Raw genomic sequence first — 23,727 nt, 5'->3', positions numbered from 1 at the left:
GAGAGCCACAGGAGAAGCAGGGAACTTTGAGCAGTGCACACTAACATGCTGCTCATTCGTGTTGACCTGTACAGTCATACCTTCGGTTACAGCCACTTCAGGTTGTGTGATTTCGGGTTGCACACCACACCGAACCCGGAAGTAACAGAACGGGCTACTTCCAGGTTTCAGCGCTTGCACATGCACAGAAGCGCCAAATTGCATCACACGCATGCGCAGATGCAGCAGCGCGGGTTGCGAACGCACCTCCCGCACGGATCACGTTCGCAACACAAGCGTCTACTGTAGTTTGCTTTAAGCTACGGTTTAATATGAAGTTCCACTGAGGTCACAAAGTTCACTAAGTTAAAGGAAGCATAAAAATAAAGGGTCTACTGTATATGGAAAGCAGCTGATATGTCTTTGGAATGGTTTGAAAAAGCAACCAGTTAATTCACTGCAATTATATACACAACAAATGTTCAGGTTCTGCAATGTTTACATCCATCTAGCACACCCAATATAGGTGATTAAAGGTTGTTGTTTTTACTGCTGAAAGGATAAGGGGTGGAGGTGTCCTATTCCCCATTAATTTTTCACAGGATACACCCCCCCACACACACTTGTAAGGTGTGCATCAAAGTTGCAAATATGTTACTTGTCAGCAAATACTGTAATGCATAATATGCCATGTTTAAGCTAAATGAATTCATTAGCTGTAGTTAGCTTTCTATCCAAATACCTATACCATGTGTTATAGATTAGACACAAACCAAAATGTCAAAGTGGATTAGCCACAAACCAAGATGTCAAAGTATGGCTTAAAGTTGGTTTGAAATTCACGGTTTCCATTAACTGTATTACAGTGGTACCCCGCAAGACGAAATTAATTCGTTCCGCAAGACTTTTCGTCTTGCGGAAATTTCGTCTTGCGAGGCACCGTTTCCCATAGGAACGCATTAAAATTTAATTAATGCGTTCCTATGGGAAAAAAAGTCCGGGGGCCCCTTCCGACCGTCACCGGAGCCTCGCCGCGCCGTGTTTTAAAGCTACAGGGAGCGAACAGCAGCACTGCTGTTCGCTCCTTGCAGCTTTAAAACGTGGCGCGATGAGGCTCCGGTGGGGAGAGGCGGCGTCGGATCGCGCACGGCCATCCAAAATGGCGGCGCGATCCCACTCCGCCCCCCCGCGCACCGGAGCCTCGCCGCGCCGTGTTTTAAAGCTACAGGGAGCGAACAGAAGCATTGCTGTTGGCTCCCTGCAGCTTTAAAACGCGGCACGATGAGGCTCCAGTGCGCGGGGGGCGGCGTCGGATCGCGCACGGCCATCCAAAATGGCGGCGCGATCCCACTCTGCCCCCCCGCGCACCGGAGCCTCGTCGCGCCGTGTTTTAAAGCTGCAGGGAGCCAACAGCAGCACTCCTGTTCGCTCCCTGCAGCTTTAAAACGCGGTGCCGCGCCATTACAGGGAGCTGTAAAGGCTTACCTTTTTCTCCGGTCGGGAGGGGTGTTGTGCATCGCGTCCATCTTGGATCGACTGTGCATGTCTGGAGATCGCAGACATGCACAGTCGATCCAAGATGGATCGGGTCCATCTTGGATCGACTGTGCATGTCTGGAGATCGCAGACATGCACAGTCGATCCAAGATGGACGCGATGCACAACACCCCTCCCGACCGGAGAAAAAGGTAAGCCTTTACAGCTCCCTGTAATGGCGCGGCACCGCGTTTTAAAGCTGCAGGGAGCGAACAGGAGTGCTGCTGTTGGCTCCCTGCAGCTTTAAAACACGGCGCGACGAGGCTCCGGTGCGCGGGGGGGCGGAGTGGGATCGCGCCGCCATTTTGGATGGCCGTGCGCGATCCGACGCCGCCCCCCGCGCACCGGATCCGCGCTGCGCCGCGTTTTAAAGCTGCAAGGAGCGAACAACAGCACTCCCTGCAGCTTTAAAACACGGCGGGGCAAGGCCCCGGGGGGCGGGGGGGATCGCGCCGCCATTTTGGATGGCCGTGCGCGATCCGACGCCGCCCCCCGCGCACCGGATCCGCGCTGCGCCGCGTTTTAAAGCTGCAAGGAGCGAACAACAGCACTCCCTGCAGCTTTAAAACACGGCGGGGCAAGGCCCCGGGGGGCGGGGGGATCGCGCCGCCATTTTGGATGGCCGTGCGCGATCCGACGCCGCCCCCCGCGCACCGGATCCGCGCCGCGCCGCGTTTTAAAGCTGCAAGGAGCGAACAACAGCACTCCCTGCAGCTTTAAAACACGGCGGGGCAAGGCTCCAGGGGGCGGGGGGGATCGCGCCGCCATTTTGGATGGCCGTGCGCGATCCGACGCCGCCCCCCGCGCACCGGATCCGCGTCGCGCAGCGTTTTAAAGCTGCAAGGAGCGAACAGCAGCACTCCCTGCAGCTTTAAAACACGGCTGGGCGAGGATCCGGTGCTTACAGTGGTACCTCGCCAGACGAATTCGTCTTGCGAAAAAGAGCCATAGACGAATTCGTCTCGCGAGTCAACTAAAAACTCGCAAAACCCTTTCGTTTTGCGAGTTTTTCGTTGTGCGAGGCATTCGTCTTGCGGGGTACCACTGTACACTTACACTGTATTACGGTGCAGTTTTACACTGCACTGAACAAACCAGATATAGTTCTACCTCCTCACCTTCACTTACTGCAAAGTGGCAAGCAGTTTTTACTGGTGTTTCCCAGTGGCCTCATATAGGAAATACAGCTTAATTTGGCAAACTGAACTATTATTTAACTGTAGATTTGGGACCTGAACTGGCCTGAAGGCACAGGATTATTAGCTCCAGCTATAGCTATAGATACAAGACCTCTGACAAATGCTTTGTTACAAACAGTATATTATTCTAAGGTATAATTCCACCCCCTTTCCTGTGTCCCATGGAAAGCATACAGCTCAGCAGAAAATAAAATGTACGGTAATTTAAAAATCTTGAAATGGCATTTAGATGGCATTTCTGATCCAAGTGGATTATGTTGGCTCCAAATTCAGTACCAATACTTGGCTCTGGGAAATAGGCAGACTATATTGCCCATTCTTTCTTCAGACTGCAGCATAATGTCTGTTTAAGATTATAAAGGTATATGTGCTGAAAAATCAACCCTGAATTGGGAAATCGGTATTTTCTATAGTATTAGTCACGAAATGTGACCAAATTAAGACTAATAAAAGAAGGTGGTAGAAGGACTGCAAAATGCTCCGGATGCCAATAACCATCTGAAAAGAAAGCTGTTTAAGCAGATTTATCCTCAGTTTCATTGAAATGGCACAAATAGCTCCAGCCTTCTTGGCTATCTTAATTAAGCTCTTGCCCAAAATAATGTCACTCTGCACGATGACCATTCGAAGATTCTATTGTGGTTTAACGAAACAGGCAAAGAAGTTAAAGAAGGAATATATAAGGATATAAAAACAAGGAAGCAACTTTATCCCCCATCAAATGACATCTGCTGAAAAAGTGACTACAGTTAGCTGAGGTTTTCCCATGTTGCCTGTAACATACAGTTCTGACCTAATAGTACATGGGGTGGGGAGCCATACACCCTCAAAACCCTCATTTATATAGATACAAGAGGGGTGGAGAGAGGGTAGAAAAAACACAAAAGGGGGTTACAAAAAAGATAAAGCAGTAAGATTATCACTAAAATTTTATAACTATTTTTAAAACAAAGTGAAGGTTAAAAATCTCAAACTAGACTAAAACAAGTTGTGTCACTACCAACTGATTCTGTTTCCAACCTATACAAGCACATATCAATTGACTTGTTAAATAAGAAGCACAGTGAAGCTGATTAAACTGACCTATTAAAATAGAAGCACACCTGTCATTAAACAGTGGGGTACTGCACTCATGTATTGCTTACAGGTTTCTCATAGGAGTCTGGTTAGTCACTGTAGGAAGCAGGATGCTGGGGTAAATGGCCTTCCTCCAGCAGGGCTTTTTCTTATATTCTTATGAATAAATTGTTTAAAAGTCCATTCTTCATACTTTACCCTTGCAGCCCGTTATAAACTAGAAATAGAATACAGTAGGGTTGTTGGGTTTTTTAAAAAAAAAAAATCTCCCAAGTAATATAAATGTATTCTGAAAAAACCCGTAAAATTATTAAATTAAATACAAATTGAATTTCCATATACCCGGTATGAATCCTTCTGCACATTATTAACCAAAGGTTAAGCCCTTAGAGAAGTCAACAAGAGCTTTTGCATCAGCCTTCCCTGAAGATATATGGAGTATTCTGATAGGACAACTCTTTTGTAAACATGGAAGGAGCGGTTTCCAAATATTCTAACTTCAGGGAACCCTTTTCCAAACTCCTTTGCCAAGGAACCCTTGTCACATAACCCCAAAGCACTGAATAGGATTTTGTGTTATGTTTTAGAGAGCACATTCAGTTTCTGCCTATTGTGTTTTGCCATTCCCCTTCACAAACTGAGTACACAATTCAGAACACATCCAACTCTCTTCAGAAGCTATACGTTGCAAGGGAAATATTGGAAAAAGAGGGCACATTGTTTTGCAGAGCAGCTTGTCCACTGCTGATTTTGTTTGGTTTGTTTTGTAGGAGAATCCGTGATATGGAATGCCCAGGATTCCATAAATCACAAACTGGAAACCAATTGCTTAAATCAACTAAAGTTTAAAATTATATTTTAAAACTTTTTAAAAATGGACAGAAAAAGCTTTAAGTACATACTACTCTTGAGGTCTATACTGTATCAAATTTGACTAACCCCCGCCAAAGGGGAATATTAGCAACTTGTTGATAGCAATAACTGATCATTTTATGTAATATTCAAGTTGGGAGTTGTGTACAGATTAAGTCCCACCTAACTCAAAAGAATTCTTTTTTTTAATCATCATCAAAGTATATATACCGTAGCTTAATCGTTAAAAAACTACCAACAAATTCAAAAATCAAAACAGACAAGTACATGATTGATATGGAATCATACAATTGTTAAAGGAGAAAGATACATTCCTAAAACATTTATTATAGCTTATTTTTTTATTTATAATACTTAACCATAGATGTAAAAAGAGAGAAAAGAATGGCCATGGTTTTATCTTTTACCTAGAAAAGGAGCCTTTGAAACTGAAGTGTTTGATTTATGCCAAACAGTAGACTCTAACAGCAGAACAACACACTAAACTATAGCACATAAATTTGAATACCATACCAAACTTTACTAAGCTCAAACTATGGTTTGCAAATCAACCATGATCTGGAAGCAACCCTAATTCAGTATTAGCTGTGCTGCCTGATAGCAACTCTCCAGGGTTTCAGACAAGAATCTTTCTCAGCCCTACCTGTAGATGCTTGGAATTAAACTGGGGATCTCCTACATGCAATGTATGTGCTCTACTACTGCCCCTGTCTCTTTCTTTTTATACATTACCTGTTTTCCTAAAGAGAGTACACATGTGTAAATTGGATACTAATTGGATACTAATCTGGTGGCAATTTGCAAATCAGGTGCACCAAACAGCAAGTTCAGACATAAAAATATAGCTTGGCTTTATTCCCAAACCATCTCTGTAAATATGGGCATTAGGTTTGCTTACACTGAGTTCCACTTTTATTTTAAACCAGATTCTATTTTTCAAGAGAGACATGAGACACTTCATATACTTAAGCACACTAACCAGAAGTAATACCCACCTTCGTTAAATTAAAATTTTCCACTCTCTGCCTACCCAGAAACTTGTGTGTTTCATTTAACTCTTTGGACAATCTGAATTACAAACCAGACTAACGTCTCAGAAATATGGGAATACCAATGTTTCAAAATACTAAGTGTGTAATCTGATATCTGTAGCACCTGTATAGGATTTATTTCAGACCGCAAAAACATCTGGGAACTGAGTTTACAAGGTGGCCCCATGGCTACCAACATCCAGGCTACTTTTTGTACTTTTTTCTTTCTTTGCTCATTTCCCCACTCCAATTTGCATAATATCTTGCCTGAGGAAAAGCTGCAGAGAACTTAAAAATTTGACAGTTTCATAACATTTTGATTGGTTATAATGAATTTATGTTTCAACAGTGGATTCTGGATTTCTGTTCTTACGGACTAGTTCTAGAATAAAATGTCATCTGCTCACAGCCTTAGCCTCTGAGCACCTCCCACCTTTGCTTATCCACATGCTATATATGGCATAGGCCACACAAAATAATTAATGCTTTGCACAAGCATTCATTTTGTGCAGCTTATGTGCTAGGGTGGATATATCAATGGTTAAGAAAAAACTAAAAACAAAGGTAGCCATTAAAAAAAAATCCAAAATACACAATTGGATTTTGATTAACACACAACTCCGGTTGTTTATCCAATTGGCACATGTGTACTCTCTTTAGGAATACAGGTAATGTATAAAAAGAAAGACAGGGGCAGTAGTAGATCAGTAGTAGAGCACATACATTGCATGTAGGAGATCCCAAATTTAATTCCAAGCATCTACAGGTAGGGCTGGGAAAGATTCTTGTCTGAAACCCTGGAGAGTTGCTACCAGGCAGCACAGCTAATACTGAACTAGGGTTGCTTCCAGATGATCTGTTTATGGAGTATTCATTCTGATTTGTTTGCAGGGAGATTATATGACAGTTCTTCAAGCAATTGTTATTCCACACTTTCCAGGGCATTTCCACATCACTTTGCAATGGACGGGGTGAGCTTGTTGAGCAAGTGTGTCAAATCAATTTTAATGGTACAACCCGGATTTGCTGGTATTAAATTGAATCTCACCTGAAATTAGTGACAGCCTGGAAGCAGCCTAGAAGGACCAAAGGTCTGACTCAATACAAAGCAGCTTCCTACAGTACGTAGAAATCCTAAAGCAAGATCCACCAAGATGAGTGGGTTAGGATCTAGCAGATCTCTGGCTGAAGTAGGAGGTTCTCAAAGGGCTATGATGATTTAACCCCCATCCTTTGCTCAGCAATATTTATGCCAGAGTATCCCCCTTATCCTGGCTCAGCCAGGAACCAGGTGACTGAGCCAAGGCAAGCTTGGCACATCTTAAGCCTGCATAAGCCCTAGAATAAGGGGTTTTCCAGGTATGGGTCCAAAGTAGGAGGACTGAGGCTGGATCCTATGCCTGTTCAGCTTGGTGCATGACCTGGCAAATGACCTGGCAATGTGGTATAAATTAAGCCCGCAGAAAGGGTGGTGTAACTCAAACACTATTTCAAAGGCTTATTTTCCTTCTACCAGTCTTAGGCTGGCTCAGCTAGCAGTAGCTCCACTGCTAAATGGAGTTTGGATCTGGTGTAACTTTACACTGGCTTAAATTTACAGTCTTCCTTTATGCCAGCTTCTTGTGTATAGGATTGTTCCATAATGTACCGGTACTTCATGTTCTAAACTAGAATATGCTTTATTAGTTAAAACAAGTGGGCCAACTTAATATTATTAAGTACACCCAAGTGAACTTTTTTCAGTCCATTAACTAATGTAGTCCCTATGGAATTGGCAAAGACTTTATGTACAGCCCCTAAAAAGCTTTATATACTAGCAAAAAGCTCGACTTATTTTTATGAGGTATCGGGTAGCTTGGAGAGTTAAACTGAGGACACCATATTACATTAGGAATGCTAGGAATTTGCACTGATATAAAGCCATACTTGAGGGCCCTGGAGGGAGGAAAAAATGGTAGAACAGCATGAAGTGTTATAATCACAGGTAAGCTTAGTAAAGTTGTACTTGGCTACAGTACAATGAATGAAGCAGCCATGCCTTTCCTACTCCTTTAGATTAATGAACTAATAAAGAAATATACATCCAAGGTCAAAACGCCTTGGTGATATCACAGAACAAAAACAAGACAAAGGTTTGTTTTTTAATATAAAACGACACAAATGGTTCTCTGTTATGGTTGCCCTGCTGAATTATAGAGAAGTATGTGTAAGTTATTTAAAACAGGGCAACCCTCCCCCCCCCAATAAAAACACCCACCCACCCAAAGAACACCCTGGTACCCTAGAATTCATGCAGGATGCATAGGGAACCAGTTAGAGAAATAGGACAAATTTCCAGGTTTCTCGCGACGTTTAAAAATAGAGCACAAACAGAAACAGAGAAAGGTAAAACGAAACACACGAACTGCCAGGGTTTACTGGCTCCCTTTTAGCTGAGGCTTTCAACCAAACTAAAGAGGATTCGATTGGAGTGGGATAAGACTGGATTGGGCCGGAAAGACTCCGGAGAGAGAAAAAACTCACACTCTCTCTTTCACACAGAGACGCTCACTTCTGCTTGGAGTAAAAAGGAAGTGCTTTTTACATATTTTTTAAAATGAGGCTTCTAAACACTCCACACATCTTTCCCAGCTGCTCCCCTTCCTGTTCACCTTCTATGGGCGCAGGAAACATCCACCTCAGCTCTAACGACGCCCTGCTCCGTCGCAGTTTTTCTCTCCACACAGACACCTAATTCACAAGCACCGCCGACTCACCTGAGGGAAAGGAGCAGCAGCAGCAGCAGCACCGGACACCGGCCTCCCCCAGGGAGAGGCGACTACCTGTCGGTCCTCTCACTGCCGCCGCCACCACCACCTCCTCCTCCCGACTCGACGCTCCTATCCGCTGCCGCTTCTAGAGGAGCCCAGGCCTCAACAGAAGCCCCGGAGTGGCGTAACGCAGGCATCCGACGCCGGCGCCCCGCTCGGCCGGCAGGGCGGCCCGCGTTCCGACCGCGCGCGCTCTCCTCTTCTTCCTCCTGCCGCTGCTATTGCTCTCGCCTGGGGAAAGCGGCTAGGAGCAAGGAGATTCCGCCGGCCACCACCAACACCGCGACCGCCCGCCGCCGCCGCCGCTTCCTGCTCGCGAGCAAGCAAGGCAGCGCGGGCAATGAGAGGCGGCGGCCACCGCTGGCGAGGGCTGGCAGGGAGCGCCCGAGTTAGGCAGGGAGGAAGGGCGACTGCGGCATCCTCCTTGAGGGCTCCCCTCTGACTGTGGCGGTGCTTGATCTCCGAGATTCTCTACAGCCGCTCCCGCTTTCCTGGAGATCTGGCTCTAAGATCCTCCTCCTGCCGCTGCTTGCTTGCTTGCTGGCTGGCTGCTCCCTCCCAGCTCGAGCTCCCCCTGCTGCTGCTGTGTGCGAGGCACCGGCTGGGCTACACACAGTGTGGGTCGGCGGGCTGCTGGTGCTCCACACACACCCCACCGGCAGGCGACCAAACAAGCAAGCTAGCAAAGAAGTGGGAGAGTGAAGTAAACAACAACAACAACAAGAGCAAATGCAAGCTGCCCTCGAGGCACATTTGGGGATTGCCGCGACTGCTACTCGTCGCCTTGTCGTTCTTCCTTACTTTGTCTCCGGCCAAACAGAAAGCGGAAAGATGATCACCTCTTCTTTCTCCTCCTCCTCCTCCCTTCACCTGCAATTCTGCCTGGCCCGCAGGGTTTTTCTCATCGGAGGTCTTCCCTGCATGCAAATTTTCCTTGGAAGGACCAGTGAACCTGTGCAATGGCTTCAAGAGTTCTTGCAAGCAGCCGCAGCGCAGTTAGGCCAAGTCACACGGTCACACCACCTACTGGCTTCTTTTGCAGCGCAAGCCGGCCCTCGAAAAGTCTCTCTGCAAAGTGCCTTCTCAGCAGATACTTTTAATTGCACAAGGCATGAACATTCCCAGAAAGCAAAAAAAAAAAAAAAAAAAAAAAAAGAGGGCAGTGCAAAAGCAGCAAGATCATTGCGTGAGTCACAGGCGCGATATAGGAAGGAGAAGGTAAATTCTCAAAAATATTCTCTAAATGTTCAAAAGGGTCAGGCAGATTATGGTAGATACCGCAAGAAAGTACGTAATCTGGGAGCAAGAGTCCAAGGCACACTTGAAAGGGTTCTCTCCAGTAAGATGTTTTTTTAAGGATTTAGGAATGTTCTCTCCCAACAAACCACACACAACCAACAATCTACCTTTCCCTTCTAATCAAGATGTAGCACCAGAAAAAACAAGCAAAAACTTGAGAAGCTGATAAGGGTTTCGCCATAAGAATTTTTGTAAATGAGAATGCTTAACCTCTGCCTTGTCAGAAACAAGTTCTAGCGTACATACTCTTAGCCCTACAGGTGGCTTGTAAACACAGAATTTTCCTTCGTGGGTGGTTTTGTTGTACAGACGCATTCTGTCTGATGCAAGAGAATTCATATAACTAGTTACAATAGTGAATATGGGTAGCTATATTGCACTTTAGAGTACTTTACTCAAACCATATCACATATCCTATTCCAGCAATTCTGAAACCCACTGTGCAAAGTCCTGTAGCTAGATATTATCCCTCAGTATTTACTGATGGAAAAATGAAAGCTAAGAGTTAGTGGCTTGTCTCAGGCCCCCTAGTGAATTGTGGCATGAGTGAGTTGTGAAGAATAGGTTGAATAAAAAGAGCAACCCAAGTTGGACTGTGCTCAGACTGAAATAATGTGTGTGAAAAGTCATGGTGGCATGTAGGCCTTTTGTTGAAAATATTTGTGATGGCCAGTGTGAAATAAAGCTAGGTATTCCCAACTAAAAATAGATTTTTTGGAGTAACGTAACAAAAATAATGGTGAGCAATATGGATGGGAGCAGCTTAACAGGATGTCTTATGTTGATTTTGAAAAAAAAAGATGGTCAAAGTTACGGACTTGATCAGGGGTCAGTAACCTTTTTCAGCTGTGGGCCAGTCCACCATCCCTCAGACCATGTGGTGGGCCGGACTATATTTTTTTTTGGGGGGGGAATGAACAAGTTCCTATGCCCCACAAATAACCCAGAGATGCATTTTAAATAAAAGCACACATTCTACTCATGTAAAAACACGCTGATTCCCGGACCATCCATGGGCCGGATTGAGAAGGTAATTGGGCCACATCTGGCCCATGGGCCTTAGTTTGCCTACCCCTGGACTTGATGGTAGTGATTCACTTTGGAATGCCTTTGAATGATTCTCATTGTTTTGATAATTTTGTGGTTTTGTCATATTAATACAGTAGCTTCCCCTGTCTTTCAATCCAAATGTGTTTGATCTTTGGGTTTTATGTGAATAGGGACAAATGCTTCCTTTCTAAAATATCTGTGCATATTGTGCCTAGGTATAGTGTTGTAGCTAATACAGAGGGGGAGGGACAAGCTAGAAGTGATGTGAAATGCATTATTGCATTTCACTTGTACTTTCAAACAGTAAGACACAGGGCTTGAGTGCGTTGCAGGCACTGTGGTAAGTGCTGCACCTACAGTAAGTTGCCGTCCAGTATGCCCACCCCACCCCCCAGCTACGCTAGTGGTTTGAATCCAGATTATAAAAGAATGGAACGCCACTCATGCAGTGGGGCTTTCCTGGCTCCTTTACCCCTACCCCTTCCACAACTACGTCCTCCCAAAGCTGCTCCTGAAGGTCACTGGACTGTCTGGAACTGTAGGGGATGGGGCACAATGGGCTCCAGCAGGGTGGGAAAATGGGAGGAATTCAGGATACTGTCTTGCGGAAATGCTTTATCATCCGCCTAAGACATCTCTGGATCAAAGCCATACTATTACAGCTGAGTCACTCACTTGCTGTTGGAAGCATTCCTCCGCTGTATATATTACAGTACATATGCATTGGTTTGCTTTCTGGCGTATCGTTTCCTGTGCTGGACATTCCTCTTCCCTTGCATGGCATGATGCACAACTATTGCAAACAACCAGGGCTGAGTGTAAATGCTGGATATTTGACGACATTTTATTTGAAGACAGTCACATATTTCATGAAGGTTCAAGAATTTACCTGGTTCCAACTTAAAAAGTTTTTAAAGATAGCTGTGCTGTTTGTTTAGTTGTTGCTGTCACTTGATTTCTCCCTTTAATATTGTAACTATAGACACTCTTGGATGTTCCAGGATAAATAAATACTGGTAAGCAAATAAATAAATAAATAAATAAATGGTCAATTACTGTATATAGACTATAATTTCTATGCTGCTCTTTGACATAAGACCCTAGGGCAGCAACAAAAACATAAAACAATAAACATAAAGGACAGTAAAATCATCAGCAATCTGTCAATTTCCTAATAAACAAGCCTAAACCTCACCTTTAAAGGGGCTGAACAAGGAGGTGATTGTTCAACTGGAGACTAGAGCTAAACAATGTTGTTGCCAGCCAAACCTCTGGAGAAAGTGTGTTCCACATCCAGTGCACTGGGCTGAGACATTCCTCCCACAGGTCATCAGCTCTCAGACTTCATTTTGCACTGGAACTCCCCAGCAGATCTGAAGTCGCAAGTATGGAGAGAGATGCTCCCTCTGGCAATCATATCCCAAGCCGTTGAGGATTTTATAGGTCCAAACCAAAATTAGGTCAGTAGTAAATAGCTGTTCCTATTTTATCTGCAAGCCGCTTTGAGCTACCCTTCAGGAGAAAAGGTGGGGAATAATAATGATAATGATAATAAGCCTGTGCCAGTCTTTGCGGACCAAATGTTATCTGGTCTCTAGGCATAAAACCCAACTAGATTCCGAGGTCCTGCCTTTTGTACTACCTGCAGCCTCTGAACCATCTTCAGAGCACATTGCAATAGTTTTATACAGGAGATTACTAGAGCATGATTTACAGCAGCTGGACTTATCCCTGGGTTTCCAGTAACAATGTGGAGTTTAGGAGTATGTACCTGAGGGAGTGCAATCTCATTTAAAACAGGCTGCCTACTTGATTCCCAACCTTGGGAATTGTGCAGAGCAGTATATAATTTTAATTTAGTCATTCACTTCATTCTTCAGTTGTCGAATAACAACAGTTCTCTGTGCAAACTATCAGAAAAATTATTTTAATCCGTTACAATAAACCGAAAAATTCAGAAGAAGCAAATGAAACTATAACTTTTTTAAATATATAAATATAAATTGTTTTGCCTTTTGTAAAATGCCTTGAGCTTTTTTTTACAATCAAGCGTTGTATACATTTTATGAAATAAATAAATAAAAGAAATGATAAATGTCACAATGGTTACAAATTAATACGGTTGGCTGCTGTGAAAACGGAGTGCTAGACTAGATGAGCCTTTGGCCTGATCCAGCAGGACTCTTTTATGTTCTCAGCCCCTAAAATAGACAATACAGGCAACATTTAACGCAAAATGATGTAAAACATAAACAAATTGCCGGTTTTGAAATTGAATATTCACATTCATAATTGATATAGTAGATTCATTGGTTAAAAAGTGCTTCAGAATAACTGTAGATTCATATTGTTAATTATGCCATCAGTAAAAAGGAAAATGCATAATTAAATATGAGGATGAATAGGCAGCAAAATCTGTTTCAATTAAATCCTCATCATAAACTATCAATCTGTTATGAAGTCATATCCACTTTTCATATATGAAGAAACACCACTGAGTCATTATGCCCATCAATTGTGTGTATCAATTAAATAATTTGTGAGTGTCATCTAGATTAATATACAAACCCAAGAAGCTTTCACAAATCAAAATTTAGTTGCTCCAAATTTTAAATTTATTGGAAATACATATATTTTAGTAATTCTGTAATGTTTTTAGCAATGAAACAGCTATCGGTTTTGTGTACTGATAGCATATAGTCAAAACACATTGGGTTCAATGGCAGATTGCTAAAGTCATTTTTCCAGGAACCATGCCTCCTTTCTGCCCCCTTTTTATTTTTTGGCCACGTGCATAAAGCCAAATGCCTGCAAGTTAAATGCACAGAAGTTGTGTGCTTATTGTATTTATATTCAGTTTGTAAAACTGGCTATATATTTTTTGCACTTCACATCATTGTGTATTTAATGCACGTTGCACGTGCTATCTACAGTATTTGGAGAGCTGTTTTTCATAATGGTGACTTATATAGTGGCCCTGCACAGTTGTAATTGACGTCTCTCCCTTCTCTATTTTTTCCTCCCTATTTTGTTTACAAGAGGCCAGTCCTTTGTGCTTTGTGTGTGCACACATTGTTCCAGGATAAAAATCAACGAGGAAAACTATTCAATATATTATTCACATTTAAAGAAACCTTACCTAATGTTAAATAATTGTTGATTTTTAAAAGTTGGTCTTATCATTTTACTGTGAGGCTGTGATCCTAGGAGTAAGCCCCACTTGCCATAGGAGGAGCAAAGTAGTTACTATCTCTGAATACAACACAGCCTGCTTCTGATGTCATATTCTAACAGTATTTACTATTGGAAACTTCAATGTAGTGGTGGCTTTCAGGTTAACTTCAATGCAGGTTAAAGGTTAGGAGTGGGCAGTACCGCTTTGTGGTGGTCCCAGTCCTACTGGATGGCATCTCCAGATGATGGTGTTTGGTGTCAGTGGGGCATTTAGTCTTGTGGAGCCTTCAGTGTCGGGTGTCGCAGAGTTCAATTTTACCCACCATGTTGTTAAGGTAGATACTGTTCAGCATCTGCATAAAACTACTGAGTGGGGTCACATGGAGCTTTGGAGCGCGTTGTTAGCCATGTGCTGGTGATAACGAAGCACTTGTATTTGCAAGTGCAGCCGTAATAATGGCTTAGTAATAATGCATGATGAGCAATTTAAACTGAAGCTTAATACATTTAAGACTAAAGGGCTGTTAGTGAATGGTTCCTTGGACTAGATGAGTGGGGCTTGGCTGCTCTGGATGAGGTTACAGTGCAAAGTAGCACATATTGGAGATACTTGTGGATCCATTATTGTCATCTAAGGCAAAAATGGCCTCGGTGGCATGGCATGCCTTCCAGCTGCTCCAGCCAGTAGCCTACACTTTGCATTAATCTATCCTGAAGGTTACCAATGTGCTATATGTGGGGCTGCCTTTGAAAATGGTTTGGAAACTGCAGCCGCTGTGCAATTCAGCATCCAGACGCAACCTGCTGTGCAATTCAGCATCCAGGACCTGAGCGTATAACATCAATCATGGCGGAGCAGCGCTGGCTAACAGTTAGTTTCTGGGCTCAATTCCAATGCTGGTTTTGACCTGTAAAGCCTGATGCGACTCAGGACCCCAGAACCTCAACGATCACCTCTCCCCACATGAACCAACCCAGACAGTGTTAATCATCTGAGACCCTTCCCCATATGCCCTCTTTGAGGGAGGTGTGGAGTGTGAAGACCCAAGACTAGATCTTTTCAGTGGTGGCTCCCTGGTTATAGAAAAACATTTTGTTATTTAATTGGGAGGGTTATGAATTATGTCTGTGGCCTTTTGTGATTGTGTGTTTATCCTTTCAACTGGATGGGTAGGATTTGTTACACACACACACACACACACACACACATATATATATATTTGAATGAGAACTTTAGGTCTTATTTCTATTTTTATATTTGATTTGAATTTTTTTAATTTCACGGTAAGTTGCTTTGAGACATGTTTGTGTATTAATTAAATACAATAAATAATGATAAAGTTGTCAAAAAATGAAAATGAATTATTAGAAAGCAGATTTCATTCAGCTTGGTCGTGGTTAATACCACTTAAATCTACTGGATAGCTCTTCTCCTCCCTATTACAACATCAGAACTATTAGACAAAATATCACAATATTGGATAATCATTCTAAAGGCTATACTGTACATAAAGTTGTTTTTTTTTAATCTAAACAAGAAAGTGATTTTTGTGTGGGAGCTTTGATATGAGTTGTAGTTGTTCCATTTTTCTGCGTTTAAATTTTTCAAACTTCACTGTTGGGAATCATGCAGCTAAAAAAATCTACAGTGCCTTTTCGCCACAAGAGTCATTCTATCCTAGCAGAGCACATTCTGCATTTAGCAGTAAAACAAAATTAGGATAGTGGAAGGGAAATGGGTAGTATGTGTTCTAGCCTCCAGTATTGGAATACAAAGAACAGCTGATAAAGAGAATGTGAAGTAGGTCAAGTTATTGTGCGAACTACTTTCTCCCATGCTACAATAAAATCTGCCTTGCCTTCTTGCTTTTATTTTCGTTCCAGGGGAAGTGGTGTACTGGCATACTCTAGCAGAGACAATTCGGGCATAATTTAAATCTATGCTAGTTTATTTAAAGACCTATCGGAGCTTCTTTAAAAATGGGTCATTCAGGTGGTGTACCAGTTAGGGTGCATGCTATTTGTCAGTTTTGGGAAAGGGACAGGAAGAACCCAGGAATTAAAATCCAATCCTGCTCTCTTGAATATAAGTTGTGCTGTGTTCAATGGGGCTTACTCCCTAGTAAGTTTATTCAGGACTAGTACATTAACCCTGTTAAATTAACGGGCGCTAGAACATATGTGGTCAAACTGTTGCCCTAGCAACGTCGGGGACATGCGCAGAGCTGACTGAGCGGCTCTCGCTAACAACGCGAGAGCCGCATGACGTAGCCAGCTCCGCGCATAGCATCCCTGTTGCCCTAGCAACATTGGGAACACGTGCAGAGCGTCTCTGCGCTCCAAGTCCCAACGGCTGTCCGTGGGGCACATGCGCAGTAGCGCAATCCCACGGACACAGGGACTGGACGCAGAGACACTTGCACTTTATTATAGGTGATTTCAGACTATGGCTGCAGCCAACTACATAGTTTACCTGGAAGTAAGTCAGTGGATTGCATTATAAATCTACTTTACTGACTTGAATGAAACCACATTAGTAAATACAATGTGCCTTTCCATTCAGACAGTTTACAGCTGCGTTTTATGCAGTTAGGCAAATCCAAGCACCTTCATTTAATTGAAGATAGGTGTACCTGTACTTAATTTTGTATTGAAATGGCTATTAATTGGGACTAGAATAGGCTATAATGTGTGTTCGTGTATTCAGTGAGCTTGAATACTTACATGAATGAGCACTAATAAGTAAGAAATATTATTGTATAATCCATTGTAGCTGGTGTGCAGTTCAAGTTGGAATACATGCCACCTCAGAAAAGATCTTGTAGAAATGGAAAAGGTTCAGAACACCAAAATGGTCAAAAGGCTAGAGCAACTCCCTTATGAGGAATAGTTACAATATTTGCAGCTTTTTACTATAGAAGAGCCACGAGTGAAGGTGGGACATGATATGAAATTAAAATTGTGTGAGAGAAGAAGAGAATAAGTTTTCATCCCTTATAATACTGGAACAGAGGAATATCTAACAAAACTGAATGTTGGAAAATTCATGACAGTCAAAAGAAAGTACTTCTTGAACACAGTACAGTACCAAATTAAATTCTGAAATTCACTCCAACAAGTAGTAGTAATGGCTACCAACTTGAATGGCTTTAAAAGAAGATTAGACAAATTCATGGAGGGTATCTGTGGCTGCTAACCACAATGGCTATGTTCTTCCTCTGCTGCTGGAGGCACTATGCCTCTGAATGCTGGTTGCTGGGAATCACAGGTGAGGAGAGTGCTGCTGCTCTCAGTTTAGCTTCTGTGGGCTTCCCATAGGCATCTGGTTGGCGGCTGAAGTAGACAGGCCTTTGTTCTGATGGAGCAGGGCTCTTGTGTTCCAGCATGGTGTTGAGAAAGAAGATAGCAGTTTCTCTCTCTCTCTCTCCACACAGCAAAAAGAGTACACATTTGTCGACTTTTACTTTTAACTATGGATCGCTGTTAAAAGTGCATTTGCTGCCACAAGGTATAATGATAGCCACCAACTTGGATGGCTCTAAACAGTAGCTAGACAAATTCATGGAGTCTAAGGCTACCAACGGCTATTGTCACAATGGTTTCCGAGTATACCTACCAAATGCCAGTTGCTGGGAATCCTAGGAGAGGAGTGTGCTATTGCAGTCGGGTTCTGCAGGTGGCCTCCCTGTGGGCACCTGGTTGGCCACTATGAGAATAAGATGCTGGATTAGGTGGGCCTTTGGGTCTGATCCAAAAGGAGTCTTCTTATATCCTTAAGGGCCTATTTTCATTTTTTCATTGTCTTGGACAATAGTTTTTATTACAATAACTACCCAGTGTTTTCTTTAACTCATTCCCTTTGCCCTCGTCTCTGCTACAGGTGTCCCTAAGCTTGCGTCTCTCTGTTAACCCTCTCCTATTTTGTTCCACTCCATAGCTATGTCTCTCCGCAGCCCCATCTCTGTTAACACCCAATTTTCTTTTTCTGCGAGCCATGTTGCTCCCTTTTTTCCTCTGTGTACCTTTAGCACTCCTTTCTCATAGTTTGTACACTCATCTCTGCTTCTCCCATTTTCTTCCTCTTGCTATGGGTCGCTTCACACTTATAATTCAGTCCCTGCTTTTCTCCCCTTGGCCTCTGCTTCTCCCCTTCCCCTACTTATTTTCCCCCTGCCCCTTGCTTGAGTTCTGTGGCAGCAGCGTAAAGCGACTTTCCTCTTCCAGCAATCCATACAGTGACACAGGTGAGGCATGCAATATGGCCGACTGTCTGGAACAGCCAGAGCCAGCTGTACAGCACACCTCTACATTTAGCTGGGGTAGAAGGGGAGCAATACAAACATGTTTTGATGTTTCAACAGAAGTTGGAAAGGGCCACAGACAACAGGTAATTTGCACTTTCTCTGTGGGAATTTCAGTGAACTCGAGGGTGTCCTGTTGGACAGGCTTGTTTATAGTTCAATCCTATGCATATTTATTGAAAAAGCAAGTTTTACTCTGTTCAAAGGGGCTTTCTCCTAAATATGTGGGCATAGGATTACAGCCTTGGAGTTTGAACCAGGACCCTCTATGGATTAGTATAGGCCCTCTTGCATAGGAAGCTATGCTTATACACCAGTAATGTGTTCAATAAATGGGTTGCAGCCTTTCCCACACACATACCAGAGGCATTTAAGATGTTCATCTTAATCTGCCAGGATAATCTGCCTTTGATAGTTGACTAATTATTAACAGGAAGTGGCTTGAGTTGTTCTTAGGCTTGTTCTTAGACACTATTGCCTTAATCTGGAGTTAACTATCCTTGGCACACCATCAGAACCAGAGTCTGATGACCTTCTGGGCACAAAGCAAGCAAGACACACTAATTTCATACTGACTTTCAACTTGATTTCAAAATTTCTTTTTTTATTGTTAATAGACTGTCTAAGGAGACTTAACAATATTGGGAGATCCACAGGTTAGCCACCCCTGATTTAAAGCATTGCTGCCCATGTCTTCAGCTGAAAATGGCACTCACCATGATTTACAGATATTGGCTATAAGAGCTCACAGACTTCCAATCTAAAAAGGCCCCTGCTCCAGGCTGGCTGTATCTTTGAAGCTTTCCTGTTAAGGGAATAGGAAAACACTACAGCACTTTGGTTGAGATCCCACAAAATGAAGGAACGTAACTATCATATTTATGCAAGTGGACTTCTTGTACACTTATCCCAAGTGTGTTTTGTGTCTCAGTTTTTGATACCATATTGCATTGGTCAAAATCGGTGTCACTTGAGTGGTCATGCATACACATCTTTCCTTCTGCTTCAGATGTATAGAATCAGTGTGTCCTGCCATCCACTCACCAAAATTATTCCTAAATTGCGCACATTCTGTATACAGGCCACCTTTTTATTATTATAAAGGCTGCTAAAAGTGGTCTTCTCTGAAATAACTGCCTCTTATTGATTGATTGGTTGATTGATTGATTGAAGAATGATGTTTGTAATATATATTTACTTTTAAAAAGTATCCCTGCCTTTCACGAGAGGCAGAGAATCTTACACTTCTGTAAGAAGAAATGTGCACAGACTTTGTGATGTAATCCAATAAATTCCACGTTATCTGCATCAACCAGAACAGATTTAAGATATTCTAATGGTTGCCACAAAAACATGTACTAAGGCTGCTAAATCTATTCCAATCAAAACGCTGAAACCATGGTGGTGGCATCAGTAAGCGACAATGATAAAACAACTCTTTTCAGTAACTAGAACACACTTGGAGAACATGAGGTTGGCGACATATTTCCTCCTCATTTTCACAGATTACTTTTTCAGATGAAAAACATCTTACCTGCTTAGCCTAATTCCTTCCAAATCTAATTAGCACACATAGAAGTCAGGCTAGCATATCAATTAGATGCAATGTGCATGTATTTATTTTAGCTGTGCGCCACCTTCCCTCCACAAACCTCAGAGCACTGATTTAGACTGCGATTCTATACACATTTACCTGGGAGCAAATATTTAATTCGATGGGGTTTGCTTCTGAGCAGGCAGGTGTAAAATGGCACAGGTAAGTATCACACCAGCCGTGTGAGGGGATTTAGACTGAGATGGTGACTCAGTGAGGTTCATGGTTTGAACTGGGCGGCTGTGGCACATTCAAGACCAGCACTGACTGCAGCCTCTACTGTTTGTGTCTATATCCTTTCTGCCACTTTGGTACATTTCAGTGCAAACGTTCCTACCCTTTGTTTTATACAGTTAACGTCAATCTAAGAAATCAACGAAATCCTCAACAGAGTATGTTTTCTTCTTGTGCCCATGGCCAGGCTATGCAGAGTTCTGCTCGGTTACTCATTATTAGGGAGTGGAGAGAGTCACTTGTTAAAAACTATACGCAGGTGAGGATATGCAATTCCACAGTGTTGAACAAGTTGCCAGCACTATTGGGATTTTACAACTGCAGTAGGTAATGGTCCTGAAAAGCTTCAAAAGTATCAAAATAATAAGAGTAACAAAAGAAGAATAGTATACAGTGAAATCTTTGTTCTTGAACTTAATCCTTTCCGGAAGTCTGACTCCTGAAACTGTTTGAAAACCAAGGCGCAACTTCCGATTGGCCGCAGGAGCTACTTGCACTCAAGTGGAAGCCGTGGTGGATGTTCGGCTTCTGAAAAACGTTCCAAAACCAGAACACTTACTTTCAGCGTTTGGGAACCAATTTGTTCATAAATTAAGCAGTTCAAGAACCAAGGTACCACTGTATTGGTGGAACAGCAATTTGTCCCAGTTCTAAATACCAACTTGCTAGTACAGTGGATTGTAGGATTGGACAGTTACCCTGTAGTACTAACCCCAGCTACCTGGAAGTAAGACCCACTAAATTCAGGAGGATTTACTTCTGGGTAGACATGGATAGAATTGCAGGATTAGTTCCAAAACTAACAGAAACCAGCCTAGTTTCCAGGTTTGATGTGAACTCAAATACTTGTTTTCTTTAAGCTGAAACATTTGTTACTAATTGATTTCATGTTTAATTGGACCTTTATTGAGCTTTTTATAACACCATCTATTTAACATAAATGAACATTTTTTTCACACTGAAATCTAGTTTCAGAGATATACTTTATTAGCAGAAAAAGAATATCAATATTTTACAAGGCTTCCTTCCTACTGTTTAATGCAGTTGTGTTATTTATGCTATCTTAAAAATAGACTGAGGAAAATATATATTTTTATAAAAAAACACACATTGATTTTGCTTTCAAAAGCTGAATGTAAATCATCTGCTTGAAACAATACTATACTGTATAAAACTTTGCCTTGTAACTTGTTGCTCAGAGTTTGATGTATCCTTTGCCCTAAAGCCACAGCGGGTGGGGAAGATGTCTACTCCAATTAAATCCAAATCTCCTCTGTGCCTTGCACCTAATGATACCTTTCTTGCATTTTATTTTTTTTAGGTTCCAGAGTATCCCTGTCTCCCTGTCAGTATAAATCATCAGCAGAATATCAGTTTCATCAAGGTAAAACTTGTCTGGTTATTCTTAAAGAATGTATTTTATCTCTATAACGTGATGTCATATCTGCTTATTAGTTTTGCTTGTATTTGAACGGTTGTAGATCTTGGTTGGTGTTTTACAATTACTATGGATTCTTTTAATCACTTGGTTGTGTATATGTTTTGCATATGAGTGTAGCAAGTAGGTTTGTGGTCTCTCTGTTAGTAATCGTGAAAGGAAGGAGCAATACCCCCCACTGTTCATTTCTGTTGCAGCCCCTGATTTCTGGGCTTTGGAAAAGTTTCCATACCCTGCTGCATGCCTGCTCTTTTCATATTGTCTTTGGATGTTCCAATAGTGTGCTTTACCCTCCCCTTCTACGCTGAATTGGTGTAGGAAACAGTGGCTGTTCTGCCTCTCAGCATAGTTTGTGTATAGGAGCACACTCTCAGTTACATGGGGATACAGTGGTACCTCGGGTTACATACGCTTCAGGTTACATACTCCGCTAACCCAGATATAACGCTTGAGGTTAAGAACTTTGCTTCAGGATAAGAACAGAAATCGTGCTCTGGCGGCAGCAGGAGGTCTCATTAGCTAAAGTGGTGCTTCAGGTTAAGAACGGACCTCCGGAACGAATTAAGTACGTAACCAGAGGTACCACTGTATTGAAAGTTAAGAGTGCAATTTTAGTTCAGCTGGAAATATATTGCATATGCACAAATCTATATAGTAACTTTTTTATTAAAAAAAAAACCCTATGATTTGGTTGAAATGTATATTGTAGTATTTTTCACATGTAGCGGGAAGAATAAAACATTGGCTATCTAGAGATTATTATGTGCTAAATAATTTCCCCAGATGAATAGTAAAATCTCATTGGTAATATTTTGTATCAGTTAAAACCAAACTCCTTACTCCTAAGAATGGTTTGTAGTGAAATTGTTTTCTCTTGTTACTCTTAGTACATTCTCAGAAGTTCATGCAATTCTCTGTTCCAGTATTTTACTCCATAGAGTATAGTGTGTATGAACAGGGCCAGCAAAAACATCGATTCCTGGAATTTCTGCTATTTCTAGGCAAACATAATTACCTATCTAGAATAAGTTTAGCTCTTCTCCTTATGCCAAAAATAATGTGACAGCAAGTTTCTCCAAACTTGATAACTTCTCTCAAATCAGGCTGCTGCCATAAACAAAATCACTGCCCCCCCCAAAAAAAAAACTACTCGCAGAGAAAGAAGGATAATTTCCCTTGCAATATAAACTTTAAAAAAGAAAAACCAGTACACTTATACAAAAACTGGATGTGACTCTGAGATTTCAGTCAAGGGAATTTGCTGTAAATGAGGTTGTGACAGACATGCCAGAGGGCTAGTGGGAATGCTGAGAAGGCAAAGCCCCATCAAGAAGTAGCCATGGTCCACACCTCATGGACTCTCTGAGGCCTAGCTTCCATGTTTTGTGAAGGATGCTACGGAGAGATTCTGAACAAATACTTGGTTTGCTTTTCATGGTCTTGATGTGAGCTTCCGACAGCGGTATTTGCTCCTCCAAAACAATGACGCCCTAGAATCGGTGGCACAAAAGACTGACACAAAACATCTATAGCTGTGAAGCAGGGCTAGCCAGTGTCACATCCTCCTAAAGGTTTGGGACTACAATTCCCATCTGTCCCAACCATGGATGATGGGAGTTGTAATCCAAAACATCCAGAGGATAGATATCATGTGGCATACCTTGCAGTATATAATATATAAACACATACCCTTATAAACAGACACACACCCTTCCTATGTTATGGTCGCTTCTCTTTCCTTGAGAAGCGGAAGCGATTTAAAAAAAAAAAAAAAACCTCCCGGATCCTTCCCTGCATTTTGATGTTGCATCTGCAAAACCATCACTTTCAATATCCATTAAATATATACAAAGCATTAACCCCAGTTCTCCCTTTATATTAAAGCTGCTTGCCTAATCTGCATATGCAGCACAAGGAAGCTGTTAAATCCTGAGGTGGTAAGATGATGCAGGTGCAGAAAAGGAAGGGGACAGCACAGTAGAGCAATCCTGGATAAGTGAAGACACCCAGTCTGAAATTGTAGAAAGAGATACATTTAAAAAGGGGAAAATATCAGAAGAAGGAAAGTGGAAGTACCATTCTTTAATTGCACAGTCTTTCTTAACAGTTTTTCTTCATAGGAAAGTTTCCCC

At 42.3% G+C, this 23,727-nt stretch overlaps 1 protein-coding gene across 4 annotated transcripts in view; it reads right to left on the bottom strand.

The window, feature by feature from the left end:
• FAM135A (family with sequence similarity 135 member A) overlaps nt 1–9,394 on the bottom strand; it is a 56,344-nt gene extending 46,950 nt beyond the window's left edge. For 3 of the 4 annotated variants that reach the window (XM_033143223.1, XM_033143226.1, XM_033143225.1), the window contains exon 1: nt 8,452–8,786. The gene's annotated coding sequence lies outside the window, so the exon portion shown is untranslated. Of the gene's footprint in view, nt 1–8,451; nt 8,787–9,306 lie in introns of those variants that run through there. The other variant, XM_033143224.1, reaches the window with a different exon arrangement.
• Nucleotides 9,395–23,727: the final 14,333 nt, after the last annotated feature.

The sequence above is a fragment of the Lacerta agilis genome, chromosome 3 (assembly GCF_009819535.1).
Source record: "Lacerta agilis isolate rLacAgi1 chromosome 3, rLacAgi1.pri, whole genome shotgun sequence".
NCBI lineage: Eukaryota > Metazoa > Chordata > Lepidosauria > Squamata > Lacertidae > Lacerta > Lacerta agilis.
This window is presented reverse-complemented; position numbering and strand designations above follow the sequence as displayed.